Raw genomic sequence first — 20796 nt, 5'->3', positions numbered from 1 at the left:
TCCACTTTCCCCCATTCCCCAACGCCCAACATAACTGCCTTCCCTCGTTTCGGCTCTTGAGGAAGAAGGTGCTGCCATTCTTCCAGGGACCTCCAGGCATCTCACTGAAAGTATACCCAGCAGAGTTTAGGCCGATGGACACAGCCCAAACTAATGTCCACTAGTAGGTGTTCTGATACTTTAGATCGGGTATTTTATAGCGGTAAAGAAGTTAATGAGCCGGTTTATTGCAGAAAGTTGCAACACAAACGTAGTGTTCAGTCTCCATTTACTTCTATTTCCTGTGGATTTTAAATGCCAGTGTGAATTTCCACTTTCAGATTTATGGTAGGTAATAGAAGGGTGCAGAGAAGTTAGTCGGTTTTCATAATAATCAACAGTCTTAAAGCTGTGAAAACCTTCAGAACTTATTGCTTAATTGCAACGCCTACAGAAACTGAATTGGCATCCATACATGCGTTGCGTACCTTTTCCATAGGTTTTTGAAGTCCTTCCATGCTCACGGCGTGAAAATTCTTCGCCAAAGGTCGTAGCCGATTCTCTGTGGAGATACTGTTAGACCTGAGTGTGTGCCACGTTCTATGGCACGATCAGTTAAATGCTGTGCATGTCAGCATCAGCTGCCCTGAAGCGTGGAAGCATTCACAACGCACCGCAGCACATGTAAAATGCACAGCGGCGCTAAATTCTAGCGGTAGGCCGCTAGCGGTTCATGCTTTACCATCCAATCCCCTCCACCCGCACACTCTCTCATGTATATAGCAGTTCCAATATTCTGTAGTACCGTCATACCACCGGCGACTAAGAGGGACTGGAGCAGAGAAATATAGGGCTGGTCGGACTTTTATCCTATTCATTATTACTCTGACCACAACAGATGCTGCACACAGATGTTATTAGCGCCAGCCGTTGGGAGAAAGGCACGATTACATGTTACCCAACAGCAAGAATTATCCGATGAGTCACTCGTCCTATCACCACAGTCGCCTGCAAGATAGTGACGGTTCATTCCTGAGGCGTTATCTTAGCAAGTTTTTCGTCCATTTTGTGTAGGTAGATATTGCTCGTGGTGCCAGATTACTGAGTTTGAGATCCCTTATTCGATATGACTTTGGTATTACATATTAAGCTTCCGATGTTGCCCTTCGTTCTTTTAATCAAGTTTTTGCACTGACGAGTGCGTATGCTCTTCGTGAATGATTTGTAATACATTAATTGTTGTGGCCGTTAATTATTATAAAACTCGTATGGCAGCAGACTTCTAAAAGGCATAACAGCGGGCCTAGTTACAAACCAACATGATGGTTTATCGAAACAAATTGTAATCCGACACGCGAAGATGATGTGCCTCGGGATATGTGCGGCTGTGTGTCTCGGTGATTTGTATCTATCGCCGGTTTTTGTAGTGGAGGAAAGTTTATCATAAGTTGGTTCAGTTCTAAGTAGCTTACGGAGTGGAGCCTTGATGTGGGAGGAGTAGCAGGAGGGAAAAAGACAACTGACACCATTTAGACATTGGGACGAAGCTGTAACAGGAATGTTTGACTGATGACTGATAAGTGTGCTTTGAATAAAAATCTGAACACAGTATATGAAAATTACGTACCTTTAAGCTATTTGAGTTCACTAAGAAACGGCTTACGTCCGTATATCCCATACAGCTGTAAAAGGCATGTTTCAAACAAATCACAACGTGAACAGAAACAAAAGGATAAACGAGGAAAAAGCCGAAGAATCTGAGATATTACGTGATTGCACAATGTTGAATGCTAAATTATCTGTTAAAATATTACGATAATATCTTGTATAAAAACGATTTTAACCATATTACCAGAATAAGAACACGCGGTTCCGAAATTTCAGTCTCCAATGACCTTGTCACTGACGAGACGTTGAAGGCTAGTCTGCCTTTCTTCGAAATTTCTGCCTTCAGAACCGTAACAGTAGTTGCGAGCGAAATTTAAGCGACGGATGTGAACGTTACGGTATGAAGAAGATAATAGGTTTTTTTGCTCTGCTGTTACAATAGAATGAGTCTTTTGAAACTTGTGAAGCTAAATTACGGCCTCCCTGTCAATTTTACGACGTTGTAGAGATACAGACCACCACATGCAGCTGTTGAGTCGCAACATCATATGTCATTTCCAGTATCTCTTTCTTTTTCTCTCCCAAGCCCCTTGTCTCACTGAACTAGGTGTCGCAGAAGTAAGACGCTGAAGCCGCATTTGGGAGCACAGCGGTTAAATCTCCGTCCAACCACACTGGTTGAGATTTTTCGTGGTTTCCCTAAATCGCTTGGCGCCGATTTCTGCCGCGTACTTTCCCAGTGCGAGCTTGTACTGGGTCATTACCAAGCTAGTCGTCGGCGCAACGTTAAACCATGATAGTCCTCCTTTGCCCCATTTCGTATTTTTCGTCAGTGTTAGTCATAAACAAGTAGAAGAGAACTTTGTGTAAGCATTCATACATTTGTGTAAGCAAGCCTGCCCCCCCCTCTCTCTCTCTCTCTGTCTCTCTCTCTTTCTCGGCCACAAACTGGAGCCTGGAGCCTGCAGCTGCCTCCCTGCAGCCATTGTTTGCTGTCCCTGGTCCTTGTATAGCGAAACGGCCGGTCTCTGTAGGACTTCTTTTTCCGGTCGGGAGGTAAGCTGAACCTTCCCCCTCCCCCACTTTCCCTATACGTGCACTTCCTGCATGGACAGTCGTTCGTTCTGGATTCTCTACAGAAGATACCGCTCTGCGCTGACCTACGTTCCGGCTCGACCCATATTCTCTCGTATTTCTCCGTAAATTATTTCTCAACTCTGAAATCAGTTTTGTCTTCAGTGCCTCGACTTTACCGTTTCTGCGTTCCTTTCGGACGTCACTAACTCCAGATTAACTACCCCTGGATCAAGAGACTGATTACCTTGCTGTTTAGTGCCTTAACTCCAAATCAAGCAGCAACCAATACCACCTAAAACAAGACACTAGCTAGCTTATGAGCACAACAGATGATTTTTTTTTTTTCTATACAGGGCACTGATTTGATATGATTAGTGTAGGGGGTGCTAAACGCTGAGGTCAACAGCGCTCTCAGAACACTGAGACACGTGGTAAATCTATGATGATGGTACTAACTTTAGTTTCAAAAATGTTCTGACAATTTGGATCTAAAATCTTGTGTGAACAATTGTATATTTAGTTTTGATAATGAAACTTAGTGCTGTGAAGCATACGCTATGATAAAACTTTTCATTACGTTATAACTGGGTGCTGGACCTAGGTTCGAAACAAAACTAGTCCTTTGCCTTTGACGGGCAACGATAAAACAATTGACCGAGAGATGTTTGTGGACAGATCGAAGCTCTTGAGTCGTGGTAATGAGTCGTACTCGGATGTTGGTAGAAAAACAGTCTCAAGTCGTTTAGCGGTCCAAAAATCAGTTTTAACATCAGGATCTTTCATCTCTTCAGCAGTTTATATTCAGAATACGACAGGGCCGACGAAGTTATTCTGTTGATTTCAAATTCATGCTACCATTGCATACGTCAACTTGGCACTATTTAGTAACTGAATTTCGTCCCTATACTCTGAGTAAACTGAAGTTTTTTTTCTGTGCAATCTGTTTGATCGTCCAGCAATGTACAGTGATGAGCATAGCTTGAAGAATGCCAAGAATGTATTTCGTCATTTGCTTGGAGATCACATTCGAGGTTGTTCGTCTTCTAGTGCAAGTCTTTTTTAGTTGACACCACTTTGCGCGTCTATGACGAAATGGTGATACGAACAACACCCAGTCCCTCAGCGGACAAAATCTCCGACCCGGCGGGGAATCGAACCTGGGACCCCTGCATGGTAGTCAGCAGTACTGACAACTCAGCTACGGAGGTTGTACAGAAAATGGCACACTAATACAAATAATCATAATACACGCCCTTTCGTTTTTATTGCTTTATGAGGAGCGTTTTAGTATCCATTTGGTCGGTATGCATACGACCGCTCTTGCGTAAGACACTAAAAAAATTTCACTTTCTAGTAGTTCGGCAACTGTTCCACATTTCTAAGTTCCTGTGTGAAGGTAAACGTGTAACACTTCAAATTATTCCCTTTGCAGTAATTGCTATGGTACTCTCAATTTCTCAGTTGATGCTTCATTTCACTTTCAAGCGAAGTTTCTTGTATTACATAGAACATGTACCGTCCATTGCAAGGAACTCAGTCTTCTTTGTAGTAGTGCTCTCACCTTCCATTGTCTGATTAACCTGACTCCTCGGTCCGCACTTTATTGATTTTATTACTTTTTTCAGATTGTCGATTCATGGAACTTCATCATCAGCTGTTCCATGAAGCAAAAGTATTCCCTCTTCTACTTGTTAATCTTCATTTTCTTGTGCCTTTGTCCTGCATAGGAGCAGGATTGCCATGGTTAGGAATGGATTTGGCGTGGCAGATTTAAGGGGTGTCCGGATGCTCTTGCTATCGCCACCTCAGTACACCACTCCCCTGGGACGGAATATGTTTGCCCCCAACCATCTGCGAATAATATTCATGTGAAAGCGAGCGACAGTTTTCTAAAGGTTTGCAAATTCTGTAACTGAGGCGGAACTTTGGTTATAGTCTAGTGTTCACTTCGTGAGATTAGGAAACCACCCAAAAACCACATCCAGGGTGCCTCGCGCTGATTCGATCGGGGCCGGCGTATAACACTAGCCTGTCGTGACACAACTAATGTTACCCTTTGAGAGGATTTATAATTTTGACCGCGCGTGTGTCTAACGGATAAAGTTATCGGGCAGTAATTTTGAATATGCTGAATTTAACAGAAAAACTAAACCGGCTTTAAATTTTGGGGTTTAATGGAAGTAAAAATTTCATGTACGAATGAAAAAATGAACGGTCGCCAGCCGAAATAGGCACATTAATTTGAAAATATATGTTTAAGAAAATTAGTTGTTGAAGTGACTTTCATTAAAATTCACTTTGAATAGCACACAGGGCACTCTAAGCTGTGTGCAGCAGTAGTTACCAGTTATGCGCCTACTAGTAATCATAGGAAACAAAATCGTACCAAACTCACATTAAGAAGAGCTATACTCAATATTGTTACTTGGATCATTACTGAAATGTTCCTGCAAGAAATGCAGAACTAAAATTGTCCAGGAGAGGCTTCCGACTTGTCTGGCATATAAATACCACAATTAAAATAAATAATACCACAATCACACTGTTTATACTCCCATTTATAAAAATATATCTGATTTCCTTAGTAGTAATAATAGTCCATTTATCTTTTTAATATGTGAAGAATATGATGGGGACCCATAAACTGATGTTGTATCACTAGTCAAACTTTGAGTATTTCAGTAGCAAAGTTCAATTCAACTAAATTTAATTCTTAGCTTCACTTGAAATATTTAAAGTTTTTATTTTCAATGCAAATTATTCAGCACTGAGCTCAATTAACTTAAAAAAAATCGTTCATGATTGTAATCAAGGTTAAGTTATGTTTCAAATAAGTTTAACGTATGTGCCTTTTTCATCACTTGCGAAGCAGGTATTTTAGACAGTACATTTACACAGTCCTTGCATTGAATTTTTGCAAAACGATACTTTGCAATAAACTGAGATCACTTTAGCAATATTTTAACTAACTACAATTCTTCCTAATCCTTGCACATTTGACAAACATAAATAAATCACTGGTTCATTTGAAACAGGATACTCGGTTTTCTGAACATTTAGAAGAGGATCCTGCATAGGTTCATGATTAGGACAAAAGATATGTTTCTAAACACAGTTTGATAGCACTTGGATTATTATTAAATCACTCAAACAAATTAACTGGTCCATGCTCTGATACATAACTGTTTGCATGAAGTTGGTGGGGCAATGACGAAGTTGTGGTGGCAAGCGACGTGGCGGCTAACTGTACTCACGGCTCTTGATGTTTGAATGCTCTATACAATTTCTTCTTGGCGACGGATTTTTAATGTGTCAGAGCCATTCCTTATTGCCGAGAGTACCACGCAACAGCCAAATCCACATCCGAGGTAAAATTCCTAGCAAAGCGGTTTCCTATTGCCTCCCTTGGCACCGACGATATGTCCCGTGCAACGGCTAGCCACCGACTGCGTACCGGTCACACCAAGGAGCCGCCCAGTTCGACCGCCAAAACCACCTTTTACATCGCGCCAAGCCACTTCCGCTGAGGAGGGACTTCCCTACATCTTTTACATTTTACAATACAGGTGCCCTAAGCATGAACCAGTTCCCAATATACAATGTTTTTCTTTATAAACATAAATATATTATAAAATTTCATTATTTGAACAAATTGTTCTTCTTTATATATATACGAGGGGCGTTCAGAAAGTAAGCTCCGATCGGTCGCGAAGTGGAAACGACTATGAAAATCCGATAAAGCTTTGCACAGATGTGTTGGGTAGTGTCTCTAGTATAACCCCAGTTAGCATCACGTCGCTCTTCTCATTTCTGAGCTCGCAGTGAGTGCGTAAAGATGTCTAGAAAATACTGTCTGCCGCCAAGTACGAGGGCCTGGTGAGAAATTTCGCCTGAAGCTATGCAGCTAACATTACATAACTGTCGTGCTGTTTCGTCTTCACGACAATTCTCAGCCGCATTCTGCAGGGGCAATGAAGATGCTCCTGCATCGTTTTCAAATGGAAATGTTAGATTACCCACAATACAGTCCGCAATTGTCTCCGCCTGAGTTTCATCTCTGGTCACATGAACCGCTGTCTTTGAAGACAACATTTTGACACAGACAACGAGGTGTAGGCCAGCGTGGAGAATTGGCGGAAAGCACTGGCGGCTGCCTTCTATGATGAGGCTATTGAAAAGTTGGTACAACGCTGTGACAAAAGTCTAAGTCAGAACGGCGACTACGTAGAGAAGTAGCTGAAAAGTGTAGCTAATTGTTACAAGTAAAACATTTCCGATGTTCACTGTGGTTTCAATTTGGCAATCAATCGGAGCTTACTTTCTGAACAGGCCTCGTATATATAGGGTGTTACAAAAAGGTACGGCCAAACTTTCAGGAAACATTCCTCACACACAAATAAAGAAAAGATATGTGGACATTGTGTCCGGAAACGCTTAATTTCCATGTTAGAGCTCATTTTAGTTTCGTCAGTATGTACTGTACTTTCTCGATTCACCGCCAGTTGGCCCAATTGAAGGAAGGTAATGTTGACTTCGGTGGTTGTGTTGACATCTGTGAACGTTTGGGCAGGCATTGTTGGTGATGTCTTGATTGGGCCCCATGTTCTTCCACCTACGCTCAATGGAGCACGTTATCGTGATTTCATACGGGATACTCTACCTGTGCTGCTAGAACATGTGCCTTTACAAGTACGACACAACATGTGGTTCATGCACGATGGACCTTCTACACATATCAGTCGAAGTGTTCGTACGCTTCTCAACAACAGATTCGGTGACCGATGGATTGGTAGAGGCGGACCAATTCCATGGCCTCCACGCTCTCCTGACCTCAACCCTCTTGACTTTCATTTATGGGGGCATTTGAAAGCTCTTGTCTACGCAACCCCGGTACCAAATGTAGAGACTCTTCGTGCTCGTATTGTGGACGGCTGTGATACAATACGCCATTCTCCAGGGCTGCATCAGCGCATCAGGAATTCCATACGACGAAGGGTGGATGCATGTATCCTCGCTAACGGAGGTCATTTTGAACATTTCCTGTAACAAAGTGTTTGAAGTCACGCTGGTACTTTCTGTTGCTGTGTGTTTCCATTCCACGATTAATGTGATTTGCAGAGAAGTAATAAAATGAGCTCTAACATGGAAAGTAAGCGTTTCCGGACACATGTCCACATAACATATTTTCTTTCTTTGTGTGTGAGGATTGTTTCCTGAAAATTTGGCCGTACCTTTTTGTAACACCCTGTATATATATAATATATATATATATATATATATATATATATATATATATATATAGTGTGTGTGTGTGTGTCACGATACTTTAAATTTCCTGTCACAAATCAATGACCTTAACTAGCAAAGAACACACACTCCATAATCGTAGATACAGTTACCTAATATAAACCTGCAACTAATCGATATAAGTGTTACAGGCGCACCTCCCCGTCTGGGAAGCGTTTCTCTAACGCCCGCGGCTACCCGGGCAGGTCCATGAAACTTATGTACACTGAAAGAAAATAAAGTGTATCTGCTGTGGAATCCGCCTATAGATCTTGTCATCATTCAGGCTGCATCAGACATAAAATGAAAAGCTGCAATGTCATCTTCTCACCTCACCACCTATAAACTGAATAACAACATTTTATTGTCCGTGTAGATTGCAAGTGTTTAAAATGCTATGGCCCATTTTGGTTCAGTGTAACGCTCTTCAGATCTGAATATGGTTTGATGGAATCAATTACGGATATATCATTAGTAATATATTGCGCATCACAGTTGAAGACCCACTTCTTCTAAACACCGTACTTGTTTCCCGATTGCGACATACATATTTGAAATTTGGCTCAAATGTGTTTACAACCTTCTTCTATAATGATGCAAAAGCGTGGCGCTCTGATATGTCACCCTCGGTCTCGGAGCCGCTTCAGAAGGCAAGGCGTCAACACGTACGAACAAAAAGGCCAGAGCTCGCAAGTTCATGTGAGGGGTAATGTGGTTTAATGATGTCATACTGGCGCCAACTTTCGCCATAATTCTGCCCAACGTCACCGTGGACTTATCACAAGATGGGAAGGACGTCGTCGCAATCCCTCTTAACCATATTTCACTGCCGGCCGGGGTGGCCGAGCGGTTCTAAGCGCTACAGTTTGGCACCGCGCGACCGCTACGGTCGTAGGTTCGAAACCTGCCTCGAGCGTGGATGTGTGTGATGTCCTTAGGTTAGTTAGGTTTAAGTAGTTCTAAGTTCTAGCGGACTGATGACCTCAGAAGTTCAGTCCCATAGTGCTCAGAGCCATTTGAACCATATTTCACTCCTTCTTTTGAGGCCTCCGCAATGGAGGTTAGAACTGCGATGCCCAGCGTTTAAATCGCGCGGTTTTCTTATGTGTGGCCGAGGAAAACACTTCAGATACACCGCTGCTCAGAATCGAAGCGATAAGACCACAGGGGGCGGCACAAAGGACGTCAATGAAACCATCCCATCCCTTGAGGCGTTAATTGCCACATTTCTCGGTCGAAAACGAGACAGTGCAATAAGCATCAGGACGACGTTCTTGACAGTCTTAGACGCCGGCTGGAGTGGCCGTGCGGTTCTACGCGCTGCAGTCTGGAACCGAGCGACCGCTACGGTCGCAGGTTCGAATCCTGCCTCGGGCATGGATGTGTGTGATGTCCTTAGGTTAGTTAGGTTTAAGCAGTTCTAAGTTCTAGGCGACTGATGACCTCAGAAGGTAAGCCGCATAGTGCTCAGAGCAATTTGAACCATTTGACAGTCTTAGACATCTTAGACACTCCACGAACGCTTAAACTTTTCTTTGCGGACATCGTGGGCCTGCTACTACGTTGAATGTGATGACACCCCTTTGGAATGCAGTGCTACCGCTGTTTTTACCGTGGTATACGTGGTGAAATTTGTAGCGACTGTACAAAACAATTCGACGAAATTTGAACGCGGTACGAAGTAGTAAAGAATGCTTATGGATTTTAAGCCCCTCTGTTTCGCGCTCCCCTGCGGCGTGATCACGGAGGGGTGCGACATTGACACGTGCATAAATAAAGACACCCCCCGCACCCCACTTCAGCAACACCACCAGCCCGTGTTTGTCGACAGTTTATAAACGCACCTGTACAGATAAAACCCGTGAGAGGGCCCTGGCCGCCTGCAGGATCGGAGGAGTGTCAAGGGCGCGAAACAGGAGGGCTGGAAAAGCATAAGCACCATTTTCTGCTTCGGATCACATTCATTTTGTCGAATGATTTCGAACGGTCGCTAGAGGTTCCACATTGTACACCAGAGCAAAATATTGCTGTCGCAGTGGACTCCAAAGGGGTGCGATCATGTTCATTGGGGTTGCAGCCCAACGATGTCCTTAGAGAGAGGGTGAAGCGTCCGTACGGATTTTCAAGAACGTGTCCTGTTGCTCATCGCACTGCGAGCTGTTTTCGACCGCGAAATGTGTGGAAATAAACACTGAAAGGGCATGAGTGGCTTCATAGCGCCCATTATGCCACCCCCTTAGACCTTTTCGTGTCGATTCTGAACGGCGGTGTGTCTGGAACCTTTTCCTCGGCCAGAAACAAGAAAACCGCGTGATTTAAACGCTGGGCCGGCCGCTGTGGCTGAGCGGTTCTAGGCGCTTCAGTCAGGAACCGCGCTGCTGCTACGGTCGTAGGTTCGAATCCTGCCTCGAGCGTGGATGTGTGTGATGTCCTTAGGTTAGTTAGGTTTAAGTAGTTCTAAGTCTAGGGGACTGATGACCTCAGATGTTAAGTCCCATAGTGCTTAGAGCCATTTGAACCATTTAAACTCTGGGCGTCGCGTTTCTAACCTCCATTGCGGAGTCCTCGAAAAGGTGTGAAATGGGGTAAAGAGGGCGTGCGATGACTTTCTCATCGTGTGACACGACCACGGTGTGATTGGGAAGAATTGTGGTGAAATTTGGTGCCAACGTAACATCATTAATCCCCCCTACACCTCACATGAACTTCTGAGCTATGGCCTTTCCTTAGCATGTGTTGACACCTTGATGTTTGAAGAGTCGCCGTGTCGTAGGGTGACGTCGCAGAGCGCCACGCATTTGCACCATTACAGACGAAGATTGTAGGCACCTTTTGATCCAAATTTCAAACTTATATGTCGCAATAGGAAACAATTACAGGGTTTGGAAAAAGTAATCTTATAATTGTGTTGCCCAGTGTATATACGCCAAGGATCTTGCCGCAGTGGTAACACCAGTGGCCGTCAGATGACCCCGAGCTAATGTGACCCTCCTTCCTTTCCGGGCTGCATACCTTCCTTTTCCGCATCCTTCCCTTTCCCCCGTCTTCGCCCCCCCACCTCCCCTCACCTCTGGCTCTTTCCTTCCCTTTCTCCCCCTCTGGGAGTATGGTTTGTGCCTACATCCGGAGACGGACGCCTTCTCTGCTGGTATGTCTTCATCCTTCCTTTGTCCCTTCTCTTTTCCTTACCTCTTCTCTTTACCCTTTTCTTCGCTGCAGCGTTTGAGACTTCTCTTCTTTCCTTTCCCTTTCTTTGTTTTTTACCTTTCTCTTTCTTCCTCCCTGTGCGTGTCTGAAGGCCGACCCACGCATTTTCGTGCGTAGCCGGTGACGGGGTAACGCGTAATACCCCGCCCCAGGTAGACAGGTAGGACAAGTACGTACCCCCTGGTAACGGCCAGGCCCAGGGAGGGGTGATAACCCGAGCTGATACCTTCCGAAAGTGCCGATTGGTCCCTCCGTCCGTTTGTCGGGAGGTGTGACCTGAGGTGTGAACAATCACCTAAGGCGGGAGTGCCCTCAGAGAGGGGCCCCCACAAAGGAGGAGCGCGCCATCGGAGACGCCGGTAATCATGGGGCATTCTTCCGCAATGGTTTCCTCACCTTCCACTATGTCTGCTCACAAGCGTAAGTTCACTGAGTCTCAGCCACAGACAGTTCTTCCATCGCCACAGTTCCTTGTTGTTTCTCGGTCTGATGAAGGTCACGACTTCTTCACGGTCAACCCTTTCATTATTCAGAAAGGTGTCGACGCAATTGCAGGTCCTGTAAAGTCTTGTTCCAGATTACAGAATGGCACCTTGTTTTTAGAAACAGTCAGTGCCCTCCAGGCACAAAAATTGCTGCGTACTTCACTTCTCTACACTTTCCATGTCCGGGTGGAACCGCACCGTACTTTAAATTCCTCGCGTGGAGTCGTTTATACACGCTCCCTCGATGGATTGTCTGACGACGAAATTCAGCACTACCTGTCTGACCAGGGCGTAACGGTTGTTCATAGAGTTATGAAAAGGGTTGACACGAACATTATTCCAACCCGCACTGTCTTCTTGACATTTGACAAAGTTCAACTCCCATCCAAAATCAAAGCAGGCTATGAGATACGTCCCAAACCCTACGCGTTGCTATCGGTGTCAGTGGTTCAATCACACCAGCCTGTCCTGTTCCAATCCGGCCAAATGTGTTACGTGTGGCAAGGATGCCCATGAGGGTGCTTGTCCACCTCCATCCCCTCGCTGCATCAACTGTATGGGTGACCACGCTGCTTCCTCTCGAGATTGCCCCATTTTTAAAGACGAAAAGCTCATCCAGGAAATCAGAGTGAAGGAAAAGGTGTCGACCTTTGCTGCTCGAAAATTATTCGCCAGTCGACAGCCCACCGTGCCTCAGACAGGAAAATACAGCACTGTCCTTGCTTCTCCTCGGCCAACAAAGGAGGCGGCCATGCAGACTTGCGACCTCACCTTTTGTGCCACGGTCGTCAGATCGGCCAGCGCAAAGATCGCCCGTTCAACCTCACCGCTTTCGCCTGCCCACTCTATGGCTCACCCTTCATCAGGTTTTGCTAAATCTCGAGCCCAAAAGTCAGACACCAAGACTTCGAAAACAGAGCATACTCGTGAAGATTTTTCACGTACCCCAACTTCACAACCATCCGTTCCTCCTTCATCTAAACATCATATTTCCAAGAAGGCTAATAAGAAATCCAGTTCATCTCCTTCTCCGCCAAGGCGTGTCTCATCTACAGCACCACCTGGCGGAAATCGCCCTCGGCCGTCTTCTGTGTCGCCGAGGCGCACTGCTGGCGGCCGATCAACCGGCCGATCGCTGGTGGCAGGAGCTGCTCCTGAACAACCTATGGGTCAGGATCTTCTGCCTTCCGCTGAATGCCATTCCATGCTGTCGGTCGCAAGCTCTGAGCAGTCGTTGAGTTGATGGCAACCTTGGTCACATTCCTCCATTTTCTGTTCACCCTATGTCCATTATCCACTGGAATATCCGCGGCATTCGAGCCAATCGGGATGAATTGTCGATCCTCTTACGATCCTACTCGCCGGTCATCTTCTGTCTTCAGGAAACAAAGCTGTGTCCCCATGATCGCTTTGTTCTCCCCCATTTTCAGTCCGTCCGATTTGATCTCCCCTCTGTTGAAGGCACTCCAGCCCATGGAGGACTTGTGATTCTTCTCCATGATACTCTCCATTATCACCCAACCACTTAAACACTTCCTTCCAAGCTGTCGCTGTCCGTCTTTCCCTTTCTGGATATACCTTTTCTCTTTTTACTGTATACATTCCATCGTCCACACCAATGGCACGAGCTGATCTCCATCTTCTTGGTCAGCTTCCACCCCCCTATTTGCTGGTTGGGGACTTCAATGCCCACCACCCGCTTTGGGGATCTCCACATCCTTGTCCACGTGGCTCACTATTGCTAGACGTCTTCCACCAAGCGGATCTAGTTTGCCTCAACACTGGGGTCCCTACATTTTTGTCTGCCTCTACGACACATGTCTGTAATTTGGACCTTTCGGTCGGTACTGTTCCACTAGCTCGGCGCTTCGAATGGTTCGCCCTTGATGATACACACTCGAGTGATCACTTTCCATGTGTCCTTAGACTGCAGCCTCAACTGCCCTATATGCGCCCGCGACGCTGGAAGTTTGCCCAAGCCGATTGGACACTTCTTTGGTCTCTAGCGACATTCGATGACCGTCACTAGCTGCGGAACGTTCAATACCACGCACCTCCGAATTGCCCCAGCGCCCCCCAGTTCCTTGGTGGAACGAGGCATGCCGTGACGCAATACGTGAGCGGCGACGTGCTCTTCGCGTTTTCCGCCACCATCCTACTTTGGCCAACTGTATCCGCTATAAGCAGTTCCGTGCGCGATGCCGTCGCGTCATCCGCGATAGCAAGAAGGCAAGCTGGAAATTCTTTATTAGCTCATTTAACACCTTCACTCCCTCCTCGGAAGTTTGGAGTCGGATTCTACGGTTATCAGGCGCGCCTAGTTTCTCCCCGGTCTCTGGGCTCACTGTCGCGCGTGATACGTTAGTGGATCCCGTCGCAATTTCTAACTCCTTGGGTAAACACTTTGCTGAGATTTCGAGCTCTTCAAATTACCCGCCAGCGTTTCTCCCGAAGAAACGTGCAGCGGAAGTGCAACCTCTTGCTTTCTTCTCTCAAAATCGCGAAAGCTATAATACTGTTTTCTCCATGCGGGAACTCCAACATGCACTCTATTCTTCTCGCTCCTCCGCCCCAGGACCGGGTGGTATCCACATCCAAATGTTGCTGCATTTATCAACCCATAGTCTGCATTACCTCCTTCGCATGTATAATCGAATTTGGACCGACAGTACTTTTCCCAGACGATGGCGGGAAGCTATCGTCGTTCTTGTTCTGAAACCTGGAAAGGACAAACATCTCACCTCTATCTATCGCCCCATTTCTCTCACGAGTAGTGTATGTAAGGTTTTGGAGCGTATGGTGAATTGCCGTTTAGCTTTGTGGCTGGAGTCCCGCAGTCTTTTAACACCTGCCCAATGCGGTTTCCGAAAGCATCGTTCTGCAGTTGACCATCTTGTTTCTCTCTCCACTTAGATCATGAACAATTTTCTCCGGAAACGCCAAACAGTAGCAATATTTTTTGATCTGGAGAGCGCATACGATACGTGTTGGAGGACAGGCATCCTCCGCACACTGTTCTCTTGGGGCTTTCGAGGTCGGCTGCCCCTTTTTCTTCGCGAATTTATGGCAGAGCGCACATTTAGAGTGCGGGTGAACTCTACTCTCTCCCGTACTTTCTCCCAAGAAAACGGGGTACCCCAGGGCTCCGTGCTAAGTGCTGTACTGTTTGCTATTGCCATAAATCCAATTATGGATTGTCTCCTTCCGGACGTCTCGGGCTCCCTCTTTGTGGACGATTTTGCGATCTACTACTGCTCTCAACGGGCCAGCCTTCTTGAACGACGTCTTCAAGGATGTCTCGATCGCCTCTACTCTTGGAGCACCGAAACCGGCTTCCGTTTTTTTCCCAGTAAGCCCGTTTGTGTTAATTTTTGGCGACGTAAGGAGTTTCTTCCACCCTCCTTACATCTAGGACCTGTCAACCTTCCGTTTTCAGACGTCGCTAAATTCTTGGGTCTTATGTTTGACAGAAAACTGTGCTGGTCCTCCCACGTTTCCTATCTTTCGGCTCGCTGTCTGCGATCGCTCAACACCCTCCGTGTCCTGAATGGTACCTCCTGGGGAGCGGACCGAGTGGTCCTTCTCCGCCTCTATCGCGCCTTAGTGCGCTCGAAATTGGACTATGGAAGCATAGTTTACTCCTCAGCTCGGCCGTGTATTCTTCGTCGTCTCGACTCTGTCCACCACCGTGGATCACGTTTAGCGTCTGGAGCTTTTTACACCAGCCCTGTGGAATGCCTTTATGCTGAGACTGCTGAACCTTCGCTGTCCAATCGGCGAGCTGTCTCCCTGAGTCGTTATGCTAGCCATCTGTCTTCCATGCCTGCTAATCCGGCCCATGACAGTTTTTTTCGACGCCTCCTTGGATCTAGGGTATGCAGGCCGCCCTTCCTCTCTACTACCACCGGGCGCCCGCTTCCGTCTACTACTACGTTCTCTTTCCTTCCACTTTCCTAAAACTTTCTTGACAACTTGGGGTACAGCACCGCCTTGGCTCCGGCCCCGTACCTGCCTGCTCCTTGACCTTTGTCAGTTTCCCAAGGATGGTACCACTTCTCTTGTTTATCGTTGGGCATTTGCTGCTCTATCAGCACAAATGAAGGATGCCACATTTATTTACACTGATGGCTCAAAAACATCATTTGGTGTTGGGAGTGCCTATATTGTTGGTGACACCCCTAATCGATTTCGGCTTCCCGACCAGTGTTCGGTTTTTACTGCGGAGCTGTCCAATACATCCGTTGCCATCAGCGGATACAGTATATTATATGCTCAGATTCTCTCAGCTCTCTCCTCAGTCTCCAAGATCTTTACCCTGTGCACCCTCTGGTCCACCGGATTCAGGACTGCCTCGACTTGCTCCACTTGGGTGGCGTCTCTGTGGCGTTCCTCTGGATTCCAGGACATGTTAGTATTTGTGGAAACGAGAGGGCCGATATAGCGGCCAAGGCTGCAGTCTCTCTTCTTCAGCCTGCTGTTCGCATGGTTCCCTTCTCAGATCTACGGAGTGTTTTATGTCGTAGTGTTGATCTTTTATGGCACGCACAATGGTCGACACTTCCCAATAATAAATTGCGGGACGTGAAAGCTCTTCCCTGTGCTTGGACCTCTTCCTCCCGAACTCGTCGTCGGGAGGAGGTAATTTTAACTAGACTCCGGATAGGGCACTGCCTTTTAGCCATCGACATCTTTTAAGTGGCGATCCTCTCCCGCTTTGTCTCCACTGCTCTCAACTGTGGACGGTGAGACACCTTTTAATTGAGTGCTCCGATTTTACTCCGTTACGCGCCCGTCTACAGCTGTCGCCTGATATATCTTCCATTTTAGCAGATGACACGCCCTCAGGAGATCGCGTTCTCGAGTTTATTAGTGTCAGTGAGATGACGTCAGTCATTTGAAGCTCTTTTTGGGGACAAACAACCGCCTTCCGTAGTCCAGAATGAGATTTTCACTCTGCAGCGGAGTGTGCGCTGATATGAAACTTCCTGGCAGATTAAAACTGTTTGCCCGACCGAGACTCGAACTCGGGACCTTTGCCTTCCGCGGGCAAGTGCTCTACCAACTGAGCTACCGAAGCGCGACTCACGCCCGGTACTCACAGCTTTACTTCTGCCAGTAAAGGTTCCGAGTTCGAGTCTCGGTCGGGACACAGTTTTAATCTGCCAGGAAGTTTCCCTTCCGTAGTGTTTTTTAAGCTTTCCTTCCGTTTTTAGTTTCCCCACTTTTTTTAGTTTCGCTCCCATTGCTGCTGGTTTCCAGTTATTTTTTTTTACCTTTTCCTAAGTCACAGACCGGACGCTAATGACCGTAGCAGTTTTGCGCCCTAAAACCATAACCAAAAAAACACGGTATCGTTTCTTCAACGATATGTCAATTTTTGCAAAAAATCGGCCTGTTAGTGAGGCGATTGAGTTTGGATGGTGTCGCAGTTGTGCAGGTTTTCAGTTTTAGTATAATGGGATGTATGAATGGTGACAAGATCTGTAGGTATGAGGGACTTACAAAAGTAAACTAAGCATGTCGTGCCACACGAAGACCGTTGCGCACCAACAGTAGCGCATTGTCAGAAGAGAGTACATGTTCCGGGTTTCCTGCAGAGACAGTTCTGCTGCGGTGCCAATAACAGGTACACCACAGTGTGGGACTAAAACGGCGCAGCAACCGGAAACCGACTCCAAAGTTGAACTACGCCGGACGGTGAGATTTTTGTGGCAAGAAGTCTAAATTCTACAGAGATTCACCGTTAAATTCTGGAGTTACACGGACCAAACGCAACGTCGCGTCCAGGGTAGTTAAATTATGCCAACAATTTGACATTAGCCGCACAGACGTCGGTGATGCTGATGGGGAAGTAAGACCGACGACCACATACAATAATATCCAGCCAGTTGAGGAACTGATTCGCAGCGATCGCAGGCAGGTTTTCCTACAATGAAAACGCCCTCACAGCGGTTCGAGAATGGCTGCGAAACGAAGGAGCGGATTTCTATGGTCGAGGAATTGAACGATTGATAGAGCGTTCAGACCGTTAATTACAGACACTTTGTGACTATGTTGGAAAATATCATCATACATCTGTGTCGCTTTGAAGCGTAGTGCATCATTCAATGTAATGTACAGGGTGGCAGCTAGTCCAGGAATATTTTAGAGAATTCGTTTAAAAATTTGTTTCAAAGGGACAGTGAAATCTTTACAAGATTTCTCTCAGAGCAACTTCCGTTGTGCCTACGTGACCAAGTTGCCTGCCGTTCAGAACCGAGGTAGATCTGTCCAGTCAAAGCTGCTGACAAGAGACGCCTTGAGCGCTGCGCTTAAATTGCTAGTGAATTCACGCCATCGGTTTTAGCCAATAGCGTGCGTGGGGTACAGGTCACGTGTGTGGACGTTGGAGCGGTCTGCAGTGCAGAACACAGTTACCTCGCTCGCTTGTGACCCAGACCTCGAACAGTACAGACGTCATGACCGGCCATCAACATCAATTAACATGAACCGCCTCCACATCCATTGCCCACTTATTCAGTTGTTCAAACTCCTAGACTGGCCTAAACCTGTTAATTTCCGCCGGCCGCGGTGGCCGAGCGGTTGCAGGCCCTTCAGTCCGGAACCGCGCGACTGCTACGGTCGCGGGTTCGAATCCTGCCTCTGGCATGGATGTTTGTGATGTCCTTAGGTTAGTTAGGTTTAAGTAGTTCTAAGTTCTAGGGGACTGATGACCTCAGATATAAAGTCCCATAGTGCTCAGAGCCATTTGAACCAGTTAACTTCCGACTCTACGCGCTCTTTGTATTCCGTAAACTGAAATATATTCTCTTTATTTTACCTAATTTTCTGTGCTGTCATTTAACGGCAGACCTGGATGCCCACTCACATGTGCAGACGGCTCGACCTGTACATTACCGTCGGAAGCCGGTTGCAATAACCTCCTTGCCTCTTCCCTGCCCATGTACAGTAAGTTACTTGGCCTGCCTTCATAATGTGTAACTTTCTTTTTGAAGTCTCCTCGTAGATTCCCACAGTAGACGTATCTTATCCTCGATTTATGTCTCAGATATGCAGGCGGCGATGATGATGATGATGGGGTAGCATATCCCAAAATTGACAGTGTGAAATGAAACATCAAAATCAGTACAGTGCAGCGTGAGGCGTCCGCAGCTCGTGGTCTAGTGGTTAGCGTTGCCGCCTCTGGATCACGGGCTCCCGTGTTCGATTCCCGACCGGGTCGGGGATATTCTCCGCCCAGGGACTGGGTGTTTGTGTTGTCCTGATCATTTCATCATCAATCAGGCATGTTACGAAACTGGGCTTGAGAAGACTGAGAATTGGTTCGGACGCTGATAACCACGCCGTTGAGCGCCCCAAAAAGCGAATATCATCATCATCAGTAGCAGCAGCAGCAGCAGCAGCAGCAGGAGGAGGATCTGAAGCGTGAGGCGTTAGTTACTTTTACCAACATAAAATTACGGCAGTGTGTCCCTGAAAACCATCGTCGACGATGTGTAGGACTATAAATCTCATCTCGCGTCATACAAGATATACACTACTGGCCATTAAAATTGCTACACCAAGAAGAAATGCAGATGATAAACGGGTATTCATTGGACAAATATATCATACTAGAACTGACATGTGATTACATTTTCACGCAGTTTGGGTGCATAGATCCTGAGAAATCAGTACCCGGAACAATCACCTCTGGCCGCGTAATAACGGCCTTGATGCGCCTGGGCATTGAGTAAAACAGAGCTTGGATGGCGTGTACAGGTACAGCTGCCCATGCAGCTTCACCACGGTACCACAGTTCATCAAGAGTAGTGACTGGCGTATTGTGGCGAGCCAGTTGCTCGGCCACCATTGACCAGACGTTTTCAATTGGTGAGAGATCTGGAGAATGTGCTGGCCAGGGCAGCAGTCGAGCATTTTCTGTATCCAGAAAGCACCGTACTGGACCTGCAACATGCGGTCGTGCATTATCCTGCTGAAATGTAGGGTTTCTTAGGGATCGAATGAAGGATAGAGCCGCAGGTCGTAACACATCTCAAATGTAACGTCCACTGTTCAAAGTGCCGTCAATGCGAACAAGAGGTGACCGAGACGTATAACCAATGGCACTCCATACCATCACGCCGGGTGATACGCCAGTAAGGCGATGACGAATACACGTTTCCAATGTGCGTTCACCGTGATGTCGCCAAACACGGATGCGACCGTCATGATGCTGTACACAGAACGTGGATTCATCCGAAAAAATGACGTTTTGCCATTCGTGCACCCAGGTTCGTCGTTGAGTACACCATCGCAGGCGCTCCTGTCTGTGATGCAGCGTCAAGGGTAACCGCAGCCATGGTCTCCGAGCTGATAGTCCATGCTGCTCCAACCGTCGTCGAACTGTTCGTGCAGATGGTTGTTGTCTTGCAAACGTCCCCATCTGTTGACTCAGGGATCGAGACGTGGCTGCACGATCCGTTAGTCATGCGGATAAGATGCCTGTCATCTCGACTGCTAGTGATACAAGGCCGTTAGGATCCAGCGGGGCGTTCCGTATTACCCTCCTGAACCCAGCGATTCCGTATTCTGCTAACAGTCATTGGATCTCGACCAATGGGAGTAGCAATGTCGCGATACGATAAACCGCAATCGCGATAGGCTACAATCCGACCTTTATCAAAGTCGGAGACGTGATGGTACGCGTTTCTCCTTCTTACACGAGGCATCACAACAATGTTTCTCCAGGCAACGCCAGTCAACTGCTGTTTGTGTACGAGAAATCGGTTGGAAACTTTCCTCATGTCAGCACGTTGTAGGTGTCGCACACGCGCCAACCTTGTGTGAATGCTCTGAAAAGCTAATCATTTGCATACCACAGCATCTTCTTCCTGTCTGTTAAATTTCGCTTCTGCAGCACGTCATCTTCGTGGTGTAGCAGTTTTAATGGCCACTATTGTATGATTAGATTAGAGTGATAAAAAGACATTGAAAGCTAGGACTGGATGGAGTGCAGCGCAGTTGGCTTTTAGTGACTGATAGTGACACTGCTTCAAAGTCAGCTTGTTGGCGGTGGGTCACGGAAGATTGTCTTTTGAGATGATGCGATAGGCGCTTCCTCGAAATGGGAGGTCGGGCACAGTAACATCCGGCGCGTGACGTGGCACCACTG

At 46.7% G+C, this 20796-nt stretch overlaps 1 protein-coding gene across 5 annotated transcripts in view; it reads left to right on the top strand.

Annotated features, from left to right (window-relative positions):
* Positions 1-20796, top strand: part of LOC124721257 (formin-binding protein 1-like) — a 375448-nt gene that overhangs the window by 46651 nt on the left and 308001 nt on the right. The gene's annotated exons all lie outside the window — the stretch shown is intronic.

The sequence above is a fragment of the Schistocerca piceifrons genome, chromosome X (genome assembly GCF_021461385.2).
Source record: "Schistocerca piceifrons isolate TAMUIC-IGC-003096 chromosome X, iqSchPice1.1, whole genome shotgun sequence".
Classification (NCBI taxonomy): Eukaryota; Metazoa; Arthropoda; class Insecta; order Orthoptera; family Acrididae; genus Schistocerca; species Schistocerca piceifrons.
The sequence above is the reverse complement of the archived record's forward strand: the minus strand, read 5'-3'. Positions and strand labels throughout refer to the sequence as shown.